Below are 10,173 nucleotides of genomic sequence, written 5' to 3'. Positions count from 1 at the left end.
CTTAACATTCCCTTGGGCTGGAGACTGGGGAATGACTAAGCAGGCATTGGAAAAGACCCAGGAAATGTTAAATTTCTATGGCGTGAACCTTTACAAGCTATTGAAAAGAAATGTGCGAGTTTCAAAAACTTAAAAAACGGAAAAAAATCTAACTGTTCCTAAACATCTTTGATGTGTTTTGAAGACTACAGGTAAAAAGTAGCCTTTGTTATGGAAATAACTAGGTTTATAGACACACAACACATGGCAGAACAGTGAGAAACAATACAAGTATCTGAAAGAAAACCTGTCAGTATTAGCCACAAAAATGCATCTAATTTACAGATTCGGAGACAGATTGTTGTTTAATAATTACTGAGCCTTTTTATCATTAAAAAACCGTATTAAATATTTTTCCATGTTTATTCATTAGAAAATAATTAAAACACTAAAATTAGGGCTCTTTCTACTGTCATTGGACAGAAGCAGAACTCCATTTACTTTGCTACTTTTCATTTGCCTGTGTACCCATTCTTTATTTGACCAAGTTTTCTGGAAGACTCTTTGATCAGAAGGTGTGAAACTCTTTCACCTAGAAGCTGATCCTGTAATTCTATTTCAACTGCTTTGTGGCAGCTGAATAACGTAAGGGATTAGACTGAAAAAGAGAACAAAGATTTTTGATTTCACAGAAATCTCCAGTTTTCAGAATAAAGGCCTAGAAACATAAAGGAAAAGAATGATTTCTGTGTACATATATCACATGTGCATACAAAAACCAAACTTCTTAAATTGCGTGCTCTTTTATAGTCAAAGCTGTATAGTTTTCTAGAAATCGATTGCTTCGTGGAGTCAATAGTCCTTTGGAATAACTTTTTATCTATGAATTAAGAATTGTTAAGGAATACACAGCTGTTTCATATAGACTTACATAATTGGAAAAATAAGAAAAACTTCTGAGATGTAATTCTAAAATATTAATAAAATTGCAATAGTAATTCTTATTAAAAATTCAATGTCGTTTCATTGCACTCATGTCAAACAGTGAATTGCTTTCCCTAAAGCCAAATTCTTACCACAGAAATAGTTAGGTTTTAATTGAGGCAAGTTTCCCTACTTCTCCTTCAAGTCTGTCTCTGAAGTACAGATAATAGAGAAGGAGAATTCATCCACTCAGCAGTATCTGAAGTAGTAGAATTTCTTACTCCACAGCTAAGCTCATGAGTCCAGAACACATTTTTCTTGGGTACTTGTATTGTGAAGTGTGATATTGCAGGTTCAGCTGGAAGATTGGACTTAAAGATGTGCTGTTAGCCTTGAACTAATATCTACTCTATGATGCAATCATAGAGGCTTTTATCATTCTCCTCAATAGTGTTAACAAATTAGAAGCTCAATGTATATTTTTCTTCACCATTTGAATATGATTTCTTCTGAGGTGCAAAAGTGAAGAACAGCATATCAATATAAACTATTTCTAAAAATAAATCAATTAAGTGTATGTTCTGCTTTGATATACATCCATTGTTCATCCCATGATAGGTTTTTGAATATCTTGGGTCATTTTTATATAATTTGTCATGGTTTCCAACAAGTTTAGATTATAGTAGCCCTTGTATGGGAAGAACAGTACTGTTAACTTGCAGGGATAAATGATGCTTCACATAATGATTTATTACCGTATCTGAGAATAATTTCTAGAGACTAACTGATTATATTAGAAACACTATAGATTTCCCTCTTTTGGCATAAAAGGAAATGATCCATATCTTACAAAAATGTTCTTAGCCTCATCTGTATCAAATTCATTGGAAGTATGCATTCCTTAATTACAACAACCTGAGAGGGAAACCGGATCAACAGCTAAAGCAGAAGGAAAAAAAAATAGCTTCTAGGACACCTCCAATTAAGCCAGTGAACCAGTGCTTTCTATTTTGAACAGATGTTACATACCTTTTCCAAGTACTGAACAGGTTTTTGTACCCACTTGGTCTATTTATATTGTACTTGGCTTGCCTTCAAACTTCTATTAAACGATAGTTTTTGAACCAAAAGGGACATTTGATTACGACAACACCATAAGCCACATTAGTATGCACATTACTTTGTTCATTAAAAAACAGGCTCCTTACTAATGTAGGAAACTGATATTTCAACCTGGAGATAGTAAGTGATTTCTTGTCTAAGTTTTCTATTCAATAATGCTGAATTATCCACAGATAGAATATTTTCTGAGGATTAGTCATGCCAAATCCTACTTTTATATCATTAATATGGTTTCGCTTACTGTGGGACATGAAGCTCACTTTTGGCATGAAGGCACCAAATTTTTAACCCTGACTAGGTATTGGTAAAAAAGAGATCTTCACGGCTGGTCATAGTTCCGCTTCCTGTTCAACTCTGGTGTCTTTGCTGAGGGTGACATTGAGCTGCAAGTTGCATCTGGGGTGCCTTTAGGATCCAGCACCATGGTGGAAGAAGGCAATGAGACCAAAATCAAGAACTACAAGACTGCCCCTTTTGACAGCCGCTTCCCCAACCAGAACCAGACCAGGAACTGCTGGCAGAACTACCTGGACTTCCACCGCTGTCAGAAGGCAATGACCGCTAAACGCGGCAATGTCTCTGTGTGCGAATGGTACCAGCGTGTGTACTAGTCCCTCTGCCCCACATCCTGGGTCACAGCCTGGGAGGAGCAACGGGCTGGTGGCACATTTCCCAGGAAGATCTGAACTGACTGTACCTCCCTCTCCTCTGTCCTCTGTCCTTCTCCCAGGATGGTGAAGGGAGACCTAGTACCCAGTGATCCCCACCCCGGGATCCTAAATCATGACTTACCTGCTAATAAAAACTCATTGGGGGGGAAAAAAAAGAGAGAGAGAGAGAGATTTTCATTATTTGCCTGCCCAAACAAGAAAGCAACAAAAATGCTAGTCACAAAATTTATCTACACACCTGCCCAGGAATTTTCAAGCTAGTGGAACCATACAATTTACAGAGGTACACTTATTCAGGATTTTACTTATATTTGCTCTTCTGAAGATTGATGCATGTGGTAAAAGTGTTATCAAAAATATAGAAGCCTGGGCAACATACCGAGACCTCACCTCTGCAAATAATTTAAAAAATTAGCTAGGCGTGGTGGCATGTCCCTGTGGTCCCAGATACTCTGGAGGCTGAGGTGAGAGGATTGCTTGAGCTGGGCAATCAAGGCTGCACAATGAACTATGATCATGCCACTGCACTCCAGCCTGGGCAACAGACTAAGACCGCATCTCAAAAAGAAAGAGTCAGTGTATTTCTTCAGTCAACAGGGTCAATGTAGCCTTATTAGTTTCTTCTAATAATGCTGGAGACTCAGTTTATCAGGCTACAAGTAGTCTGTTGGGTGCTATCCTCTGGTTTTCTCTGCTGTGACTCCACTGTAGCATCACTAATCTATCACTTGACTATATTGTTATACAGGGCCAACTCTAGGTGCCAGCTTACATGGTTTAAAGTGAGAAAATCACACTTCAAAGATGTGCATTTCCAAATATCTCCTCTTCCTTTCATCAGCCTGATTAGGGTTTCGAAAATAAAATTTGGGGTTATAAATCTAACTGGAACCTGTCCAGAAGTACTTCTTACATCACTGCCCAAGCAACTTAGGGTACTTACTACTGGCATCTCACATCCTGCAGAAAAAAGTGATAGAGCTTCTCTCCCATGCAGGAAAGAACATGGCAGCATTTTCTCATGGGAATGGGAGATCAAGGGTCAGGAGAACTCTCTAGGATTTGGAATCACTGGGACATGACATTCTTGGGGAGACAAAAAAAGTTAGGTGGAGACAGCAAGGGAAAAGTAAGTCAAACTTCAACTTCACAGTTTTTCAGTTTCCACCAAGCAGATTTAAAGAGAAATTGGTTAATACGACAGGAATATAGGAAGAAAAACATTAACAGAAACTGTGGTATTCTAGCCTTTTTACTCTAAGAGTTCCTAAAAGAACCACTTCGTTAGTGAAAAATCTAAAGGAAGGGTCTTGGTTGGGTGCAGTGGCTCATGCCTATAATCCTAACACTTATGGAAGCTGAGACATGGGGATTTCTTGAGCCCAGGAGTTCAAGATCAGCCTGGGTAACATGGTAAAACCCTGTCTCTACAAAAAAATACAAAAAAATTAGCTGGGTGTGCTGGTGCACACGTGTAGTCCCAGGTACTTGGGAGGCTGAGGTGAGGGAATCACATGAGCCTGGGAAATTGAGGCTGCAGTGAGCCATGATTATACCACTGCACTGCAGCCTGTGTGATGGGAGTGAGACCCTGTCTCAAAAATAAATGAGTAAATGCATACATAGATATACAGGCATACATAAAAGAAGGGTCTTTTTACTTCCTGGTTTTACCAAAAAGAGAATGTACTATTAGTGTCAACTCTTCCGTGAATGTACATTCACTGCTCTAGATTATTTTAGTATTGCTCTTGAAATGCACCCCAAATATTTACATGTATTTGTCAGCATTTCAAATCATACATCACAGATAAGAGCAATGCTGTAATCTCAGTTTCATCTACCTTGTCCGCCAATAGGCTTTTAAGAAACTGAAGTCATATCATCTCTTGATATGAGACACAGTAGCCTATTTATCCCAAAGGGACTCCACCTTCAGAGTACATAGAAATAAACAGGCGATATGTTAAAAGTAGATTCTTGTAAGTTAACGAAGCCAAAAACTTTAACCTGTAGTCCAGGAATATAAATTTTAAAAAGTTCCCTGGTGTTTATAGCATTTGAAAACCCCTACATTGAAAAGAGAAAAGACTATAGTCTATAAATAATCTTTGATGTGTTTCCAAATTGTATGAATAAAAGAATATTAACTGAATTTTCTAAATGCTATCTAATCTTGAGTAACTATTAGTGAAAACTGCCTCTAGAATCGTAGGTTATAGAGAGATGACATAGTAAATCTGATGTTTATAATTTGTGTAACTGCTGCTGGTTAACCTGAACCAATATTATAACAAGAGAAAAAAATTATTAGTAAAATAATTAAAACAATGCTTGCATTTTATCTCCAAGTATAATCATTTGTTAACTGTCTTAGTTAAGTAAATATATGACACAAATTGTTTTGTAGAATTTTAGGTAAAATGAAATAGTCTAAATTAATCCCTAATAAACTATATATCTAGCATAGTGCCTAACGTTAATATTTGTTGAATCAGTTAATAACAATTAATTTGCTTGTAACCGTTTCCCATTTATAGATACTTGAGTAATGTCAATATTTGTGTTTGTAAAATAGTAAAGACAACAATAGAAAATAAACTAAAACTCATTTGTCTATATGAAAGCTAACAAAACATTTCACGAAAATCTGTTTATTTTATGGCTCAAACTAAAATTTTTGAGAGCAGCCAGGTCTTTCTATAAATTTAAAATTATACTTATTGGAAAACAGAAATATTCTTATTTTATCATGAGCTCAAATTACTGTATTAAGAGAGGGACTTATTTAAAATCAAGCAAGTGGTTGACATTAGCAATGTAATAAATGAAACGCTATAAGGCATGGATGATCTAAAGATTTTTTCCTACCATACATATGCAATTTCCACCTTTATCTCTGAAGAACGTAGTTATCATTCATAAGTCTTTTAAATAATTTAATACAGCATATACAGAGGCAATCTTGCTAAGATGCAGATTCTAATTCATAGGTCTGTGAATGAGCCTGAGATTCTGAATTTCTAGCAAACACACAGGTGACACTGATGCTGCTGCTCTGCAGATCACATTTTGAGCACAAGAATTTAATACACCTGGAAAAGGTATTGAATATGGATGCCAGCAATTTAGATACACATTCCAGATCCCTGATGATCCAATTGTGTTATCAGATGCAATTTATTCATCTATTCTGGACATTTGTGTTGCTATGTATCAAATAAGGGAATTGGGGTATGTCGCCAAGGTTTTTTGACGTTCTAAACTTAGATGTGTATACCATTCTATTTCATTCTCTAAACATCCCATTGATTTATTGTGTCTTGTTTCTCTACTCATTTTAATAGTAACATACACCAAGGAAATAGGTCGATGAATTTGTGCCAAGAACTCTGGAAGGACTTTCTCTCTATAAAGTCCTTTGCCCATTTCTTCAAGAGCCATGCAGAGCCTCTGCTGTCTAGACAAGACACCTCACCCTACAGCTGCATTCAACCTGCCTCCAAATGGCTTCAGTCTCAGAAAGGTGCTTGGCGGGCCTACTGGCCTCCAGCTTCTCTGTGCATCTGCTCACAGTTGATAACGAACAGAGTCAATAATCTTTTACTTTTTTACAACCCTTGGTTTCCATCCAGCACAATTCACTTCTTGGCTGTTGACTACAGATAAAAAGACGCATACGAGGTTCTATATTGTAACTTCATTTGCCAAGCTTCAAAATTGCTGTAGTAACCTTGACAAACCAGTGGTGACTTGAAAGACTAGGACATGTATGCCATCAAAGGTACTCTATTAGTATGTGTGTATACTATTTATGCTATTGGCATGCAGTTATAGTTTGCACACCTATACCTATATTTTTCTAAAATACTATTTAAAGTCACCCTCACAAAAAATATCTTTAACTCTATGGAAGCAGCCCCCACTGAATATTTCTATGTTGTCTTATTCTCTAACAAACTTATTAAATAAAAAACATCACTCTATATTATTATAAATAGTTCTATCAGTTATCGCTTTCCATTAAATAATGATAAATCTGATAACTTTTAGTATACCAATGTAATTAGACTTTTCTGAAATCAAGCTTTTTTTGAAAACAAATTTCATTAACTCACAACACACAAATGTGAATTAAGGATTTTAGTTTTATGAACTGTGTGTTTTTTCAGCTTCATTTTAAATAATTATTCTTATAATGCAGTGAACAAGTGACAGCTGAAACCCATTGAACACAGTTCAAAAGTAACAGGAATGGATAAAGCACAATTTTCATCCTCTTAACTATCATGTTATAACATCTAGTTGATATTCAAATTTGAGTAACCACACAGTATCGGAATATCTTTGACGATTGTTTTTGTATAAAGCAGTGATAGATATAGTCCTTGGTGTTAATACTAATCCACAATTAAACTTTCAATCATTAACAGTTGGAAATTTAAAATTAACTTAAAAATCAGCATTAGAACACTAGTAAACAGGAAAGTGATTACTACATGTTAAATCTATAACTTCACATATAAATACAAATTTTTGATTAATCCAGAGAAGAATTGTCAACAAGAATGTCCTGGAGTACTTTTCTATGTGTCTGCAATCAGGCTGCTCAGTAAAATTCTGCTGGACTAGACCCATATTATGAGTGAAAGCTGGGCTGGTTGTAGTGGTTCATGCCTATAATCCAAGCACTTTGAGAGGTTGAAGCAAGAGGATTGCTTGAGGCCAGGAGTTCAAGGCTTCAGTGAGCCATGATTGCACCACTGCACTCCAGCTTGGGCAACAGAATGAGGTCCTGTCTCTAAAAATAATACTACTAATAAAATAAAAGTGTAAAGCACTGTTAAATGGCAAAGTGTAGTTGAATAGCCACCTGCAGGCAGAACTGGAGAAATTCTTTATGAATCTCCTAGGAACTCAAACCAAATGGCATTACTAAGCCATTCTGGGGAGAAACAGAGAAGCTAGCAGGTTACTCTGATGTGCATTTCTCAAGAGATTCCTGCTAAAGACATAAGCAAGAACATCAATATCCAATTTGGATGACTTTTATTTCCTTCTCTTACCTAATTGTTGTAACTAGGACTTTCAGTTGTATGCTGAATAAAAGTGGTGAAAGTGTATATAATTGTCCTGTTCCTGATCTGTTTGTTTGCTTGTTTGTTTTGAGACAGAGTCTCGCTCTGTCACCCAGGCCGGAGTGCAGTAGCACGATCTCAGCTCACTGCAACCTCTCCCTCCTGGGTTCAAATAATTCTCCGTCTCAGCCTCTCCAGTAGCTGGGACTATAGGAGCCTGCCACCACGCCTGGTTATTTTTTATTTTTTATTTTTTAGTAGAGACTAGTAGTCACTATGTTGACCATGCTGGTCTTGAACTCCTGACCTCAGGTGATCCTGCCACCTCGGCCTCCCAAGGTGCTGGGATTACAGGTGTGAGCCACCATGCCTGGCCCTGTTCCTGATCTTAAAGAAAAAGCTGCTAGCTTTTCCCCATTCAGTATGATGTCAGCTGTAGGTTTGCCATATATGGCTTTTATTGTGTTAAATTAAATACTTCCTATGTCTAGTTTGTTGAGACTCTTTCTTGTAGACGAATCCTAAGGTGTTTGTTGAGTGTGGTGCATAGGCTGTGGTTCTGGGTGGATTCAGTAGCATGGTCTTCATGCAGTTTCTTCAGCTGTAATTTTATCAGTGAGGTCTGCGATTACCCAAGTGGCCTAGGTACAGGAGTTTGTGAAGGTGATGGTGTGGTTTTACTGGAGGTGAAGGTGCCACGTTGATTGTTGGGCTGGGCATGCATTGGTGTGGAGGACCCTCAGGCTGTCCCATGTGGTCTCCTGGGAAGTGGAGACTACCAGCCAAGTGGCTGTAGGGTTGGGTGCAGGAATGTGGTGGTATATCCAGGAGGCTGGCCACTGCCGCACTGGCTGTTAGGCATGTTCAGGGCAGGTACAGTGGGACTAGCAGGGGGCCACTTCTGAACCAGCTTTCAGGCCAAGTGCAGGTGCATTCAGTGGGGCTGGCAGCTCAGTGACGGACTTTCTGGGGACATGAGACAGACATTGACCAGACTGTTGGGCCAGGTGTGAATGCAAGTGCAGTGGGACCAGACATCTCTGTCTCGCCTTTTCCGGGGAGTTGGGGCTGCTGCTGGATTTGCTCTTGGCCTGAGTGTTGGCTTGCACAGGCGTCATGGGACTGGGTGGCTGCTGCAGTCTCTCCAGGAAGGCAGGGCCCCTTTCAGGCCAGGAGTGGGTGTGTGTGAATGCCTCCAGCAGGGTAGCCAGGGCGTGGGGCTGGGCAGCTGTGCACACTCTCTGCAGTGAGGTGGGACCTGACCAGATTGGCTGCCAGGCCAGGAGTGGGCAGGTGAAAGTACAGTGGGCTGGCTAGCTGCTCGAGGCCACACCGTTGTGCAGGTCCACATGGGTACTCTCCAGTGCACTTCCTCAGTCACTCCAGGTAAAATACAGTGGTGTGTTTGTTGCTTTGGGTTTTTGTGTTGATGGCGGGGTGGGGGTTTGGGGTGTGCCAGGCAACTATAGTTGGCCCTTGTGCTCACATCACTGAGATATTCTTGAGGGAATCTTAATGTTTAAACTATTGTAAGACATTTATGTATAAAATAAAATAGAGACTCATGCCTGAAATCTCGGCACTTTGGGAGGCTGAGGCAGTAAGATTACCTGAGGGCAGGAATTCAAGACCAGACTGGGTGATATAGAGATATCCCATCTCTACAAAAAATAATGCAAAAAATCAGTTGGACACGGTGGTGTGGGCCTCTAGTCCCAGCTACTTGGGAGGCTAAGATGGGAGGATGGCTTGAACCTGGGAGGTGGGGGCTGCAGTGAATCCTGATTGCACCACTACACTCCAGCCTGGATGACAGAGCAGAGACTTTATCTCAAAAATAATAGTAATAACAATAAAATGAAGTGGCAAATGATATTTTGTGATAATAAATTTTTCATAAAAATATGTGATTATAAAATGTAGAGTATATTAATGATGCATTTTATCGGTGGTATAATTTTTCATATTACAGCCATGTGCCACTTAATGGCAATACATTCTGAGAAATGTGTCATTAGGTGATTTCATTTTTCCGTGACATCACAATGTGTACTTACAATAACCCAGGTGGTATAGGCTCTATGGTGTAGCCTATTGCTCCTAGACTACAAGCGTGTAGCATGTTACTGTAATGAATACTGTAGGCAACTGGAGCACAGAGCTATTTGTCTATCTAAACCTATCTAAACATAGAAAGAGGAAAGCAAAATACGGTATTATAATCTCATGGGACCACTGTTGAATATGTGGTCTGTCATTGACCAAAATGTTGTCATAAGGTGCATGACTTCCTCTGTACAATTTAAATATGAAAGAGAAATTTAGCAGGATATCGGAAAGCTAGTTGTCATACATAAGCAATGAACATGATTCATTTATTTTTGATAGCCTTCCAGTCT

The 10,173-nt window shown here is 38.7% G+C and overlaps 1 pseudogene; it reads left to right on the top strand.

Annotated features, from left to right (window-relative positions):
• The first annotated feature begins 2,353 nt into the window (after window positions 1-2,353).
• LOC140712118 (cytochrome c oxidase subunit 6B1-like) lies at window positions 2,354-2,711 on the top strand (annotated as a pseudogene).
• Window positions 2,712-10,173: the final 7,462 nt, after the last annotated feature.

This window comes from Chlorocebus sabaeus, chromosome 7, assembly GCF_047675955.1.
Source record: "Chlorocebus sabaeus isolate Y175 chromosome 7, mChlSab1.0.hap1, whole genome shotgun sequence".
Taxonomy (NCBI): domain Eukaryota; kingdom Metazoa; phylum Chordata; class Mammalia; order Primates; family Cercopithecidae; genus Chlorocebus; species Chlorocebus sabaeus.
Note: the sequence above shows the minus strand (reverse complement) of the source record. Positions and strands in the feature narration are given on the sequence as shown.